The sequence below is a fragment of the Phocoena sinus genome, chromosome 16, assembly GCF_008692025.1.
Source record: "Phocoena sinus isolate mPhoSin1 chromosome 16, mPhoSin1.pri, whole genome shotgun sequence".
Taxonomy (NCBI): Eukaryota; Metazoa; Chordata; class Mammalia; order Artiodactyla; family Phocoenidae; genus Phocoena; species Phocoena sinus.
In genome coordinates this window covers 24,365,753-24,382,391 of record NC_045778.1, presented here as the reverse complement: position 1 = coordinate 24,382,391, position 16,639 = coordinate 24,365,753, and positions in this window count along the sequence as shown.

Sequence of the window (16,639 nt, the reverse complement as noted above, 5' to 3'; positions counted from 1 at the left end):
TATGTGGCAGAGCAATCATTCTGAAAACATTTGCTGTCCTCGAGGGGATCAAACCCACTCGTGCCAAGTAGAGTGGCAGGAGTCCTGAGTTCAGAAGGGTGGGAAAGGGGGGAAAGACCACACTAAGGAAATAGACTTAATCTGAGGGGCTGGAGCTGGGGCCGGGCTGCCCTTATGAGCCATGCACTCTCTCTCCCGGCAATGACAAAGGCGTCCACCCTGCTATGCAGGGCGGCTTCCCTGAGCTGGAGTCACACCTCAGAGGTAGTGTGGTGGATCAGTTGGGTGTCAGTGTGGACCCCACAGCCCAGCTGCCTCCTGGGCTGATCCACGGACTAGCTGGGTGGTCTTGGGTGTGTCCCTCTTAAGCTCCCTTTGTCTCCGTGGCCTCATCTTCAAAATGCAGGTAATAAAACCACCTACTTCATTGGGTTATTTTGAGGAGTAAAAGTTATCACATATACAACACTTTAAAAAAAACAGTCCGGTACATAGGAAGCTCTATTTAAGTGTTGTTATTCATTCTCAGTCAAAGATTAACTGAGCACTAACTGGGTGTCAAATCCCACTCCAGACACCGAAACCTCAAAGGCGGCTGAGACTCGGGCTGCCCTGGAGGAACTACCGGCCGGGTAAGTGAACCGGCGTTCAGCAGACCCCAGTGGGCAGAGGACTGTGACGGCAACAAACCTGGGAGCATGGAGGTGCGAGCGGCTCTGGCTGGGGACTCTCGGTAAAGAAACTGGCATCTGTGAAGGAGGTGAGAGTGTGGGCAGAGCCTCGGGTGGGGTGAGTCCTCTGGCTAGAGGGGACAGTGTGGGCAAAGTCCTGAAGCTGGGTAAGTACAGGAGGGACCGCATTCAGGGAACAATGCGTATGCCAGGTCCCCAATCTATAATTGTCACCTCACAAGGTACACCCAGTGGCCTTGGGCAGAGAAAGAACTTCACTGGGAATGAATGAACAAGAGACCCTGAGCCTCCCGAATCCTGGCTGTCCCCTGTCCACTCTGTTCAGCATTCAGCAAGCGTGTCTGAGCCTTTCTTGGTGCTGGGCCCTGCCCTCAGAGACAGCCCTGTAAGGCCAGCCATGCGGGAGGCGGGCAGGGGAGTGGGGACAGAGGTTGGCAAAGCTGGAGGGCTAGGCCATGGCATTCACACTGTCACCCCTGTCCCCCCTGACCCTCATGGAGGGATGTTTCACCAGGAACAGGGCCCAGGCTTCCTGTTACTTCCAATAGCCCCACAGCTGTTTGGGCAGGAAATAAAGGTCCAGGGCCCAGACAGGACAAGGGGTGCAAGGGGCATCTCGAGGGGCATCTCTAGGACCCCCATGGCCAAACAGCCCTCCCAGAGCCCAGGAGTTGGGGCTTTGCTTGGGAGAAGAGTGGGGAGTCTGACTGCCACACCCTGTTTACCCCATTCTCCCCTTTCCCTTCATTAATTTAGTCTAAACAAAGTCCCAGGGAGGGCCTGGCTGCCTTCTGTAGCTCTGACTCAGGCTGGAATTTTCCTTGGGGAGGACGGGGTATACTTCTCCAGTGGAGCTGGTACTCGTAAGGCCAAGAGGTCAGGCTTAGGGCCTTCAGGGACTCTGGTCAGCACTCCCACTACCTTAACTGGATGGATTGTCGCCATTTTTCTGATGGACACAGTGAAGGGGCCCAAGAGACAGGCACCCAAATAGTGCAGGAGGATGCTGACGATCTCTTTACAGATAAGGGAAGTGGAGGCCGGAAGGATGGAGTGAGGTCCTTTTCCTGTCTCCAGGTGACCTGCAGGCCCTCACACCCTGACCTCGCTGCCTGACGCAGCTCATTCTGCCCGGAGCCTCCCTGTGGCTCCGCCACTGTCCTCTGGGAGGCCTGCCTGTGTTCCCACAGCCTGGGCCTGCCCTGCCCTCTCACTGAAGGTGCTCGTGCAGTTCTTGGAAGAAGGCTTCACAGCCTGAAGAGGCAAGGGCCTGTCTGGGGCCTGTCCACTTGTTCAGCGCTGCAGTCCTGGGGCCTGGACACAGTGGGGCCTCCATGAACACTGCTGAGGAAGAAAGGGGCACCCCCCCAGCACTGAGACACCTTTCTGACAGCCACTTGTGGCTGTCCCTCTGCAGCTTTCTCCACCTCGCATACCCTGCCCAGCGTCACCCTGTAGGTAGCTTTGTAGCCATAAACCCACATGCAGGACCAGGGACACTTCTGCCAAACTTGACAGGCTCCAATGAGGACCAGCATCCAGCTGGACGGATAGCATATGTGAACCAGGCTCCTGTGAGATAAGCACTGAGTGAGGCCTCTCCCCTTTCCCCGCCTCATGGGGGAAGCAGAGTCCTGCTGAAAATGCCCACCACTTCTCCTCTCCCTGAGGGGGGATGGCTGTACCAGGGGCTAGTATGAGAATCATAAACAGTGCTCATCCTCGAGGGGACCTCTGACGGCTGTCCGAAGTGTTCCCCACCCCTAATGGGTGGAAGAGGATGTGTTCTCCAGTGCTCAGGCTGGTGTCAGTTGGCACCACCCACGCCTGGGCACAGACCCAGTTCTGTCCCTGGGCTGCCCCAGTGCTGCCCTGGCCACAGGCCTCAGGGTCACCGCTGGCAGGCTTTGCTACCTGCTGGTCACCAACCCAGGGCCCCGGGTGCTGAGGATGGCATCCTGGGCCCCGTGTGTCAGACAGCCTCCCACAGTGCCACACGGGTAGCAACTGTTTCCATGGCGTTCAGGCTGTGAGCCCCAGGCTCACACAGCATGGGGGGGGCGGTTCTTGGGGCCATTTCTCTTGGGACTGCAAGGGGCCTCAGTCTCCTTCTGGTCCCTTCTCAGCACTGAAGCACTGAGCACAGAGTCCAGAGATCAGGTTTCAAGCCTCAGCTGTAAAGGACATTTGTATCATATTTCATTTGTATCATTTAAAAATTTTTGTTACAATTAGCATCATTGCACAGACCTCACCTGTTGAGTCCTTAATGTCAGCCTCTGTCACCTGTGGGACCTATGGGCTGTTAGCCTGACTGGGGTGGGCTTTGTACAAACAGGGCCTCACCCCGGGGCCCCAGGACTTGAGCCTGGGGTTCACGCATCGGGGCGGGATTCAGGCCGTGGGATGGAGAGTTGTGTGACCCACATCTGTTTGTATTATTAGCTCAGGAGCTGGCAGGCCGCGGCGGCAGTAACACAATTCGAGGAACTGTTGACTCCGCTCTGGCCCCTCCCCATGCCTGCTGTCGTGAGAGCCAGAGAAGACAGCGTGAGGACTGCACGTCCCTCCAGGGCACTGCTAATGTCAGCGTTGGCGGGGGCCTCCCCAGGGGCCTTGGGTGACCCCGGGTCAGCTGCCTGGCCTCTGGCATCCTCCCGTACCCATTTGTGCAGTCCCAGCTTCTGCGGTCTTGGCGACCCCTCCTCCTCCTGCCCTCCCTCCTCTCCCCGCCCCTCTCTGACTTCAGCAGGGAAGGTGATGGGTGGAGTGGGGGTAACCCTGCCTGTTCGGTAAGCTGGGAGGAATGACTGCCCCAGACCCCCAGGATGAGGACGAAAGTTTTCCCTCTTTCCTGCCTTCCTCATATATCCCTACCTCCTCTTTCTGTCATTGGTGCCTGCAGGTGCCAGCATCCCAGGGATAAGCTAGGGAAAGCCTGGGCCTTGGCCAGGTGCCCCAGACTGTGGCTCCAGGGAAGGACCTGGCTTCCTGGCTAGGTGCCCAGCTCTGCACCCCAGGTAGGGGGATCTTGAGACAGTCTCCCAAGATCTGTGTCCCATGGGATTCTCAGGCCTCTCCTGCAGGCTGCCAGGGGGCACATGAGATGAGGTCATGGAAGTCCTTCACAAGCCCAGAAGTGCCCCACAAGGTTAGCTGTGGCGTAGGTTTTGGTCCTGTAACTTCCCTGAGACAGGACCAGGGGCCTGTGGGCCCACTGAACTCTGTAACAAAGGCTGAAACAGACCTCAGTGTCAGCAGGAACCAGGAGTTAGAGAATTTAGTAGACGGTGCCAAGTGCTGGGCTTGGGGTCTAATTCTGGGCTACCTAGAGAGGGAAACAAGGACACCTTTGCCATCGAGGCACAAATAATAAAAGTGTTAGAAATGGCAGGCACCCCAAAGGAGGGTCTCATACTGTGTCCCCCTGAGCCCTTGGGCCCCCGGGGGTGCGAGGGTGAAGGTGAGAGGGGGCCAGCAGCCCTGCTCGTGTTTCAGTCACCCACTGAAAAACAAACGTTTAGTCCAGTTGGACCTTTGATTGGAGAAGAGGTTCTACTACAAAAATAAATATTGAAAAACCAGAGACCTCATCTAACCCCACAGTTTCACCAATGAGGAAACTGAGGCCCAGAAAAGAGAAGTGGTTAGCCTCAGGCTGCCCAGCTCAGTTGTGTCAGAGCCGCTGCCTAGGCCACTCACTCCTGGTCTGTGGAAAAGAGCCAACACCCCGAGGATGACGAGGACAATGGCAAAGCGGGGTCCCCCCATCAAGGTCTGGGCTTCAGCCACATCTCCTTTAATATGACCCCTGAGGTGAGGCCTCAGGTCCAGGAGCTGTGTTGACCAGATGCTGATCTGGGCTGAAGAGGAGGGCAAAGGCCCACTTCCCCGACCAGCTGAGAGCTCTGCGGGCTGCCAGCCCCAGCAAGGCCTCTCCAACTAACCAACTACCCCAGCCCCAACTTTCCAGCCTGCCACCCACTGCCCCAGGCATTCTCTCAGAGTCCTTACTGCAAGTAGCTGGGGCAGGCAGACAGGTGCCCCTCTCCCTGATTTTACAGTTGACGGAGGCACCTAGTGGTAAGTGGGCCCGGAACCCAAGCCTCCCCAGTGCCAACCCTGTGCTCTTGTCATTACTTCCTGCTCTTCCCTGTGTCTTTCCCCAGCACCCCTCCTGCCCCAACACCGGCTCTGCTCACCCTTGCCCTCAGCCCTGTGCTGACTGACCCAACCTTCCCCTCGTTGGCTTTAGCAAGGAGAGGCACCCCGACCAAGGTGCTGCCCGGGTTTCTCAGCCTGTGCAGAGCTCCCAGCCTTTCGCACAGCCCAGGCCCAGTCCCTCCCCTTGGAGGTGGACTTCTGTTCACCATCCCCTGACTGCAGAGAGGGCTCGGGCCAGGAACTTGGTCCTCCAGCCATGACTGGGTGGGACTAGGCCAGGACATCCAAACAAGCTCCCAACACCTGCCCTTTCCCCAAGATACCATAACTCAGTGCCAGGGCAACCAACAGTCTCGGCTTACCCAGAATTCTCCTGCTTGGCACTGAAAGTCCCAGGAAATTCCTCAGACCTGGGCAAGCTGGGACAACTGGGCACCCTACTCAGCACACACGTGCCCAGGGTCTTCGCGCCTTCCCCATCCCCTGCTGAGCGGGCTCTTTCTTCATTCCATACCCCTGGTCTCCACTGAGGCTAACGAGTGGGACCATGGTCAGTCCACTCAAACTGTCTGGCCCCCTCAGACTGGGCTGGGGCCTAGCACAGACCCAGAGTCTGCTAAGGTGAGCAGAGGGCCCACAACCTGTTGGAGGTGTCCTGCCCCAGGCCCTGTAAGATAAATAGCGGAGGGAGCCCACGAAAAGCCTGGTGGGATCCTGGGCCTTGATCCCAACCCAGCTTTATCCTCAGGCTGGGGGGCAGGCCACTCTGGGGTGACCCCAGGTGGGGCAGCCCTAGAGCTGGAGCCAGGCAGGGCCTGCCTGGGGCTCACTGAGGCAGCCTCTACCTGTCTAGGCTTGAGGTGAGTCATTTCCTCCCCCAGCTGGTATGAGGCTGGGAGGGGGAGGGAGGGGATGTTATCTAAAAATAGCAGGGCCCAGCCTTAGACGTACCCAAAGAGCTTCTCCTGGGGCAGCGGGGAGGAGCTGACACCAGCTGTGGCCCCAGCCAGATGCCTGCACTGGGCCGAGGAGGAAGATGGCCCTGAGACCCCCGCCCCCCACCCCTTCCCAGGCTCAGCTAGGGCACTGAGGTGTGGAGGAAGCATCTGAAAGGCTGAGACACAAGGAGTGTCAGGATGGAGTAGGAGCTTGAGGAGAAGAGAGGCCTCAAGCAGACAGGGCCTGGGAAGGGCCAGGGGCTCTGTGACTCGGCAGGCTTGGCCCTGGCTGGGGCCGGCAGAGACAGCAGCGACTGGATCACCAGCCTGGGTTTCCCTCCACATCATCCCCACAGGACCACGTTCATGCCACACCCCCAACCACACAACAGAGACGCACTCAGAGACACACAGACACAGCTGACCCATGTGAGTCACTTCCCTCCTAAGAGGACTCGTCCCTAGCTAAGCGGGACTCAACTTCTCTGGTCAGCAGCATAGACTGAGGACCCACTGCGTGCTTGAGCCACACCCTGGGAGACAAGGAAGCAATAATCATGACTGTCCCTGGCCTTGGGGACACCTTAAGAGGCCCACTCAGGAAGGGGCAGGACAACACACAGAGCAGAAACACAACAGGTAGGGAGGGCCCTGTGTGGTGGGACAATCTGGAGTCAGGTTTAAATCCTGGCCCTGCCATTTTCTAGCCATGTGACCTGAGACAAGTTATTTGACCTCTCCCTGCCTCGGTTTTCTCATCTGTATAATGGATGTCATATAAGGCCTCCGTCACATGTCAAATACAGTATTGTCTATAAAGTCCCCCAGCAAACAGACCTCTTTCCATTAAAGCTCATGGCATGAGGGTATCAACTTAATAAAACACTACAGATTTCAGTACACATTTCTAACCCAAAGACCCAAGATGATAATATTCCAGCTGCGATAGGTTAAGGTGAGGAGCAGTGAGGTAAAAAAACTGCATTTTACAACAATAGCAATGGCCACTGTTACGAACACTTCATATTTACCTCATTATCTCTTGTCCTCACAACAGCCACATACAGCAGGCATTACTGTCCCCATTTTATGTGTGGAAAGTGGAGGCCCAAAGACAGTAAGTAACTTGTTCCATCCACATCATACAGGTAGCAAATGGTAGAGACCAGGTTTGGACCCACTCTTTTTTTTTTTTTGGCTGTGGCTTGTGGGATCTTAGTTCCCGACCAGGAAATGAACCCAGGCCCTTGGCAGTGAGAGTGTGGAGTCCTAACCGCTGGACCGCCAGGGAATTCCCTGGACCCACTCTGAGTCCAAATTTCTTGTGCCTCATGGGGTGTAAGTGGGGGTCTGCTATGTCTGGAGTTGGCTGAAGGTACACTGATCTCTGACTTTTGGGGGAGGGGGCCCTTGGACACTAGCCTAGGGTGACTAGACTATGCCAAGCCTTTGGGGGCTGCCTTCTTCCGTCTTACCTCCCTCACCCTGAGCCCTCACCTAGAAACACAGAGTGTGCTCTGCCCTCTCTCGGGGTTACCACTTTTACTCCTTACAGTAGCCCAGCGAGGGAAATGCCACGACTCCCACTTGACAGAAAGGGCAGACAGATCAAAGGGATCATGAACCTTTGGTGGTCACAGAGCTGGGGGTGGCAGAGTCTAGACCTAGTGCTCTCCCCTCGAACTCCTAGGCTGAGGCTCTGTTCCGGAACCCCAGCTGTCTGATGTCGGGGAGGGGCAGGAATTCCTCTGCTCTCCCAGGCTCCTTATACCTTCCCCAAACCATCCCTGTTCCCACTTTCTGTACTGCACGTACAACCCAAACCTTGCATCAGTCAGTGGCCCCTGGCTCCAGTAAGAGCCTTTTTGTGTCTGTGGGCTTTCCCCACCCTTGTCTGAGTCATCCTCTGCTGGTTCCAGGAGACTGGAGAGAGGAGGCCTCTTATCCAGACAGTACATACAGATGGAGAGACTGAGGCAGGAAGTGACTTACTGCAATGAGTCAGGGGCCAGAGCTGGCAACAGTCCAGGCTGGGAGGCGACAGGTGTAGCTGGCAGGGCCTGAGGTGCCACATACTCAAAAAAGAGGTTTTAATGCAGTGTAGTAGGCACAGATATCAAGAGATTTGTGTTGTAGGCCCTGGGTGAGGAGAGGCGGGGTGATATGGCAGAAAAGATGAACATGATACAGGAAAGCAAAAAAAAAAAAAACCCAGAAGCCCAGTCTTGCCCGTTACAGACTCCCTGAGCTCAGCTGGGGCGTGTAGCTCAGTTTTCTCCTCTATAAAAATCATCATGGGGCTTCCCTGGTGGCGCAGTGGTTGGGAGTCCGCCTGCCGATGCAGGGGACACGGGTTCGTGCCCCGGTCCGGGAAGATCCCACATGCCGCGGAGCGGCTGGGCCCATGAGCTGTGGCCGCTGAGCCTGCGCGTCCGGAGCCTGTGCTCCGCAATGGGAGAGGCCACAACACTGAGAGGCCCGCGTACCGCAAAAAAAAAAAAAAATCATCATGGTTATCCTTTATTGGGTGAGTCCTAATGATCGCTGCAGCTTAACACTTTATAGACACTGTCTTATTTAATTCCTACCACAATGCAGTGAGGTTGTACTATCATCAGCCCCATTCGACAGATAACTTATCTGAAGCTCAGAGAAGTTAAGCAACTTACCCCAAAACACAGCGCTTGTTCCAGCAAGCATAGGACAACAAATCTAGGGGCTGAGTTAGAATAGCTCTCCAAATCCAGTGGGGCAGATGGGCCCCCGCGCGTGCGGCGCCCACGTGGAGCTGCCCAGGCGTGTGGGCGGGTTGGCACCAGGAACTCGTGTGTCTGTCAGCGCAGTGCGGCGGTGGAGGGACCAGCGCGGAGGAGAATACCAACAGCCCGGGGATAATGAGCCAGGGCTTCCGGGAGGCAGGGGGGATTCGAGCAAGCCTGCCCGGGCCGTGCGCCCGCGCATGCCCACGCGTGCGCTCAGGGCGCGGCGTAGAGAGCTTCCAGCGCGGCGCCCCCCACCCCACCCCGGAGCCCAGCACAGGTGGCCGAGAGAGCAGGGAGCCGGGAGGGGGTTAGGTGCTGCCGGCGGCTCCCGCCAGCGCCCTCCCCTCCGCCCCAGCCCCCGCCCCGCACGGGCCCAGCTGCACGTTGCCGGCGATTGCCTCATCAGGCCGCTGCAGCTCGCGCCCTCCCGCACGTGGCGCACTGCACACCCAGCGCACCGGGCTGACCCCGGCCTTGTCCCTCCCCGTCCACCGGCCCAGACCACCGCCAGGCTGAGTCCCCAGCGGCCCATTCACCGGGCAGGTGCCGGCGCTTCGTCCTAGACACCTTTGATGGCTGCCCTTTGCTCTGTCTGGTCCGAGCGGACAAATGAGGGAAATTGAGTAAGCCAGTTTAGCAAGGCAGGAAACTCCTGGCCACTTTGTTACGCGTGAATTTTCCAACAACTTTTCGGGGCGGGAGGGGGTGGCGCAGGGAGAATTTCTAGATTGAAGATGATGGGGAACTCATGCAGGTCTCTGGGGCTGTGAGTATCCTCCAGGCTGGCCTTACTGCCCTGTACCTCCCAGGCCAGGCACAGTGCTTGACACCCGTGGGCGCTCCACAAATTCTCTTTAAAATGCATTTTCTCACCCTCCTCCTGCTTTTGAGTGGCTGCCAGAAGGAATGCACAGGTGAGAGAGGGTGGGGTTTAGGGCTGGAGCCGAAGGCAATTGGGGCCTTAGGTTCTGCCTTTGGCATGGGTTTGCTGTTTCACTTGGGCAAATCCCTTGATCTCTCTGGACCACATTTCTCAGGGGGACTCAGCAATAAGGTAACATGCCTGGCCCTAAAGCTCAGGACAGGCTTTGAACTCGTAGCAAGCAGGAAAAGGAACCTTCCATTTGAAGCAGAGATTTCCTCTCGAACATTAATATTCTCCTGGGTCTTTCTAGGCAGGAGCCCTCAGTATTCTGTGTCTAGACTCAGTGACATGAGTGGCTCTGTTGCTTAGAGAATCAAGTCCTAATTCGTTGGCTTGGTATTCAAGTCTTTCTCTCATGAATTTCACCCAGCCTATCTAGCCTCACCGCAACTACACACCTACACTGTAGCCTTAGGAAGAATCTCAGACTTCCCCAAACATACCACACACACGTACAGCTCTGCCCTTTCTCACATTGTTCCCTCCACCCAGAATGCTCTTCCCTACACTCCTCAAATGACTGGCTCCTTCTAATATAGATCTCCGTTGAAATGTCCCCACCCCAGAGAGGTCTTTCTCAAGTGCCCAGTGAAGCAGAGGCCCTGTTATTCCCTCTAGAGCTACCTGTTTCTTCCCTCCTTAGCTCTTACCGCGTCTTGGGATTAGAAGTTTATCTCTCCACTGGGCTGAAAGGTCTGTGCGGGAGAGGCCACGTCCATTTTCTTTCTTTTTTATTTTTAAAAATTTATTAATTTATTTACTTTTGGCTGCCTTGGGTCTTCGTTGCTGCACACAGACTGTCTCTAGTTGCGGCGAGGGGGGCTACTCTTTGTTGTGGTGCGCAGGCTTCTCACTGCAGTGGCTCTCTTGTTGTGGAGCATGGGCTCTAGAGTGCAGGGGTTTCAGTAGATGTGGTGTGTGGGCTCAGTAGTTGTGGCACGTGGGCTCTAGAGCACAGGCTCAGTAGTTGTGGCACATGGGCTTAGTTGCCCCACGGCATGTGGGATCTTCCCGGACCAGGGCTCGAACCCATGTCCCCTGCATTGGCAGGCAGATTCTTAACCACTGCACCACTGGGGAAGTCCACCACATCCATTTTCTTTATCTCCATATACCCAGCACTGATCAAGGTGCCTGGCACATAGTAAGAGATTAATAAATATTTATGGAAAGGAAGAAAGGGTGGATGATTGATTAGCAAAAACACTGAGAACAGCCTGAATGTCCATCAGTAGGGGACTGCTGTTGCAAATGATGGTACAGCCATATGGTGGTTACTATGCAGCCATTAGATCAATATATACCCACGTGGAAGAGTGTTCCTGATGCCTTGAGAAGTGAAGAAAGGAAGTCAGTCCCTTTCTAATTAAAGGAGTCAGAGCATGTATATAGATAAAGGCATAGATATGTCTGTAAACATAAGAAAATGTCAAGACGGCACACATCAACCTAAGTACCCCTGAGGAGCAGGATATAGACATTGTCACAGTTTATTATGTATCTAGAACCTTGCTTAGACATCATCTCCTCTGAGAGTCCTCTCTGATCCTTCCTTTGTATTGGAGGGGCTGCCTCGGAGCACGCAGCCAGGTGCTCCAAAGCAAGGCCTGACGCTTCTTCCTCAGCGTTCAGTCCAGAGGCCATGAGTGTGTGCGGGCAGCTGGGACAGGGGACAGCAGCTCCTCTGCGTGCATGAGTTTGTCCACACGGGCGGGTGAAAGCAGAGCTGGTGAGGACAATGGCCGTAGCAGGACTGACAACAGGCAGCCCATCGTGACCTGCCAGGTGACATCACTGCAGGTGGCCTTGGGCTATCAGAAGAGCCAAAATGTGGCAGGAAGCCTGGCCTTCATGCAGGGGGGCCCAGCCGGCTCAGTTCCAGATTTGGGACGGTCAGCCTCGGCTGTGGGAGGTGCACAGGGCAGCTTCTCACTGCCCGCCGGGTGCCTCGGAGTCGAGAAGCGTCAGATGCAGCTTGATGAGAGCAAAAGCCCTTCTGCAGCCTGCCCACTTGTCCCTGTCTGTCCCACAGCGGCTCCCACGAGACCTGGAACAACACAGTTCAGACCAACTGGGCCAGGGGAGAGGAAGGAAGAGTGGCAAAGGGCTCAGGGTCAGATGTCTGAGTTTCTGTTCCCACGGGTGCCTCTCATTATGCTTGTCAGGAAGCGGAAAAGAGTGCAGACCTTCGCCTTCACTTTGTTTTGCATCTCAACCCAGTCTCTCTTCCCCTGCCTGTCTCAGAAAAGGTTCCCCACCTGGAAAATCGCGGGGTGGTGAGGGGTGGACCCTCCATCTGGAGTCACCTAGTTTCCAGTGGTTTCAGGTCCACACCTACCAGCCAGCCGTGTGACCCTGGATGACTGGCTTAGCCCCCCCTGTGCCTCGGTTTCCCTAGTAAACTAGGTAACACGTGGCAAGTGTTTAGAAGTGGGCCTCATACACGTAGGTGTATCTGTTATCTACATGTGTTTGCTATTATCTGTCTGTCTGGGGTAATAACAGTACCTACTTTACTGAGCTGTTGAGGATTAAATTAGATAATGCATGTCAGGTGCTTTGTGTTAAGCGTTTACTTTGTTTTACTAAAGATAACAAGATGGAAGTACAGATCTTGGTCCCAGAGATGCGGCAGGCGGGGGTGGGGATTAGCATGGTGGCTGCTTGTGACTTACTGGGAACAGTGTGCAGGCCCTTCAGTGGCCCAGGCAGCCACGTTGGTTCGGTGTTGTTACCCTGCTGGGTGTTGCTGAGTTGTCCAGTCATCTGCCTGCTCCCTCAAACCCATTTAAACCAGCTCCATCTGGCCTAGCTTTCCCAACACACCATCCTGGCAGCTTTCATGGGCCCAGAGCACTGGGCAAATTGTCAGGCCTGCTGCAAAATATGTTGGAACTTTATCTGACCCCTGGCTCCCATCCCATCCAGAAATACATTGGCTGGAACTTGCAGGCAAGCTGGAGCAAGCCTGGGGGCTGGAGGAGAAGGCAGTTCTGAATCACAAACCAGATATTCCCCCCACACCCTCCATCTTTGTTGACCCCCCTTTTTATTTGCACGGTTCTATGGATTAATGCTGTTCCTAGTTATGAAGCAGGCTTTAAAGCTGAAGGCTTAATCCTGAGCCCTGGATTTGCAGAGAAGGGAAAGAAAGAAGACCGTGCCCCCCCCCAAACTCAGGGAAGTTCACTGAAGAATTTTCATCTTTTTCTTCTTTCAGTGTTGCTTTGCGGCAGCCTTTTGGGAGGCCAGGATGACCCTCTGGGCCGCCATCTGGAACTCCCCAGAAGGAGCCTGTGACAATGGCAGCACTGACAAGCACGCCACCCTGGCACCTGGCCAGCAGTGGAGGAGGTGGTGCTTACTCTGGGAGTCTCCACCCCGGTCAAGGTCGGGTCACGTTACCCTCCCCACCCAGCTCCCTTTGGCGACTCCCCCCAGGGAGGTCCCAGGCAAGTGTAGCAGGTCCCCAGACCAAACAGGTCTTCCTGCAGGTACTCCTCAAAAGGCCCCTGTCTTAGAATAGAAGGAATTCCAGGAGTGCCCCACCCCAAGCATGCATTGGGGCTTTCATAGAGCTAGCTTGCTAGCCAAAGGAAACGAGAAAAAGAAACATTAACGTGTGGGGCCTGAAGGATTCTAGATGTTAGGTTAATCTTCAGCTCCAAAATTTCCCATTACACAGGTCATACTGTCAAGACCCTAAGCCTCACAGATGTGGAATTCATTAGATTCAGAAGTTTTGAAAAATCAGCCTGGTCAAATTAGAGTACCGACTGGATATGAGATGATATTATGGAACAACTGGTTTTCTCAGGTTTGAGAATCACCGTGTGATTATATAGAACAGCTTATTCCTAGGAAATTCATGCTGAAATATTTGGAGCTGAAACATCATGATGCCAGCAACTTCTTTTCAAGTGGTTCACCAAAAAAACTTGATACAGATAAAGCAAATGTGGCAAAAGGGTTAACAATCATTGCATCTAGGTGGAGGGTACATAGGTGTTTATTGTGCTATTTTTGCAACTTTTCTATTTGTTTGAAGAACTTCTCCGTAAAAAAAGGGAAACTTTTAAATAAAATAAGCTATTCACATGCAAAACAAGACAATACAGAATTCAGCCTGCTCTAGCTGAATTTCACCTCCTCTCTGAGGATAGAAGTAGTAAAAACAAGATGGTGTCCAGGATTGCAGAGTTGAGCCGACCAAAGGGAACCAATTCTTTTTTTTTTTTTTTTTTTTTTTTTTTTGCGGTACGCCGGCCTCTCACTGTTGTGGCCTCTCCCATTGCGGAGCACAGGCTTTCGGACGCGCAGGCTCAGCGGTCATGGCTCACGGTAGCAGCCGCTCCGCGGCATGTGGGATCTTCCCGGACCGGGGCAAGAACCCGTGTCCCCTGCATCGTCAGGCGGACTCTCAACCACTGCGCCACCAGGGAAGCCCCAACCAATTCTTTTTAAAGAGTTTATTAAGTGCTTGTCTGGAAACAGTACTGGTCGTTAAAAATCCTTTTAGTTCATGGCCAGAGGAGGACTCATTTTGGAAAATGGGAGAGTCCAGCCCTTTTAGCTTATTGGCATCAGATGTAACACAAGTCAAGAAACACATCTTTTTTTTTTTTTTTTTTAATCTATTTGGTTGCGCTGGGTGTTAGTTGTGGCACACGGGCTCCTAGCTGCGGCATGCATGTGGGATCTAGTTCCCTGACCGGGGATGGACCCCGGGGCTCCCTGCATTGGGAGTGCGGAATCTTATCCAGTACGCCACCAGGGAAGTCCCTCAAGAAACACATCTTGAAGACTTACTATGAGCATAGCCCTGATATGTCACCAAAGGTGTTTTTCCCGTGCCTATAATCTGGTATTGAGTACAAGGTAGCCGCACTTTCTCATCGTGGTTGTCGTGGGCTGAACTGTGTCCCCCACAAAACTCCTGTGTTGAGGTCTTAACCCTTAGTACCTCAGAAGGTGACCTTATTCAAGAATAGGGTAATTGCAGATGTCTTTAGTTGAGATGAGGTCAATAGGGTGGACTCTATCCAATCTGACTGGTGTCCTTATAAAAAGGGGAAATTTGGGCACACGGAGAGAGCCACATATACACAGGAAGAACACCACGTGAAGATAAAGGCAGAGATTGGAGTGCCGCTTCTACAAGCCAAGGGAAGCCAAAGATTGCCAGCAAACCATCAGAAGCTAGGAGTAAGGCACGGAATAGATTCTTCTTCACAGCCTTCAGGGGGAATCAACGCTATTGATACCTTTAGACTTCTAGCCTCCAGAACTGTGAGACAATACATTTCTGTAATTGGCCACCCAGTTTGTGGTAGTTTGTGGTAGGCTGTTATGGCAGCCCTAACCAACCAACGCAGTGGTAAAATGAACATGCCATAAAATTTGCTGTATTAACCATTTTAAAAGTCTGCAGTTTAGTGAATGAAGGGTATTCACATTATTGGGCCGCCATTTTTTGTTTTTAGCTAGGGAAAAACCCAAGACTGTGGGAAAGTTGGAAGCCCAAGTTCCATATCAGCTTCTGCTTAGCTGAGTGACCTGTTTCATCATATGTGCAGTGAAGAGGCAGGCAGATGACTTCCTGCTCTGATGCTATCATTGCCCGTGTGGAGAAATTATAATAGTAATAGCTCACAGCTTATTGAGCAATTATTGTGTTCCAGGACCATGCTAAGGGCTTTTTTTTTTTTTGCGGTACGCGGGCCTCTCACTGTTGCAGCCTCTCCCATTGCGGAGCACAGGATCCGGATGCGCAGGCTCAGTGGCCATGGCTCATGGGCCCAGCTGCTCCATGGCATGTGGGATCTTCCTGGACCAGGGCAAGAACCCATGTCCCCTACCTCAGCAGGCAGACTCTCAACCACTGCGCCACCAGGGAAGCCCCATGCTAAGGGCTTTACAAGGATTATCACTCTTGATAATCACAATAACTTTATCAGGGAGGTATCATTAGTCCCATTTTACAGATGGGGAAATCGAACCTCAAAAAGATTAAGTGCTTGATTTTGACAGCCCTGGGATTTGAATGAAGCTCACGACCACTGTGCATACTGCCTTCTAGCTCTTTTGGCTGCACTAGCCTAGGAGGAAATTAAAAGCATAAGGTACTGATCAGATTGAAACATAGTTTATGTTTATGCCAAATCAGCCAACTGCCCTAGAGCCCCCATTGCACACGCTGTCATACACCAACCCAGCTCTCTCATGTCCCTGTGTTCTTGGGGAGGGACTCTGAAGAGTCCAAGAATTCTGAATTCCAACTTGACTTTCCAGGTCATTCGGAAGGTTTATATATGGAGGTAGGAAAATAAAACATTTTATTTGACAGCTTCTTAGCTTGACTTGTACATTTTGGATAGCTAGACATGTGGTATGTGGGTTTCCATTTGTGCAGTGCCCCGAAGGATAGAGGCAGCCCCGTTACCATGGTTCCCCCGAGCCAACAGATCTCCAGTGGCCTCCCAGTGGCGGCCGGAGCTTGGGACTCTCTCAGAGTCAAAAGGAGAAGCCGTAACCTCTGAGCATGGACCAGGCCAGGATCTGCCCTCCAGCAGTTTCACCTGTTTCCATCAAGGGGCAGGAAGGTACGTTGCTACAGCGTGGGGCGAAGCCCAGCTCACCCACAGGGCCTGACTTACTGCTTCACCAGCTGCACGCACACCCACCTGCTCAGCCCAGGTCCGCCTCGGTTCTCTAATCCCATTTGTTTTCTATATCCCTCTAAAAAAACACCTCTCTGTTTCCCAGAATAGAAAAGGCTAGAGCAGGTTCGCTGGCCAAGGAGAAGGAAAGACAAGGTTGAAGAGACAAGACAGAAAGGGTCCTGGAGAAGACAGCAGGGTGGTGGGGAACACAGGGAGAGGGCCAGGGGCCCTCAGCCTCCGGGGGCAAGCGAGAGAGCAGGAGAAGTTGAGTAAGCTGGAGGGCTCGGGCGGCAGACTGGGCCTGCTGGGAAGAGCAGCTGTGCCTGATGGAAGGAGTGGGGGAGGGGGAGGGGGCGGCTTAGCGAGGCCCCCGCGGCGGCCTCTTGGGTGGACTGCAGCCCCACCGCAGAGCCCCAATGGAAACACTGACTCCAGCTTGAGGGTTGACCGAGGAGGTGAGAGGAGGTGGAAAGTGGCTAAAAAGCCCAAGTTTGGC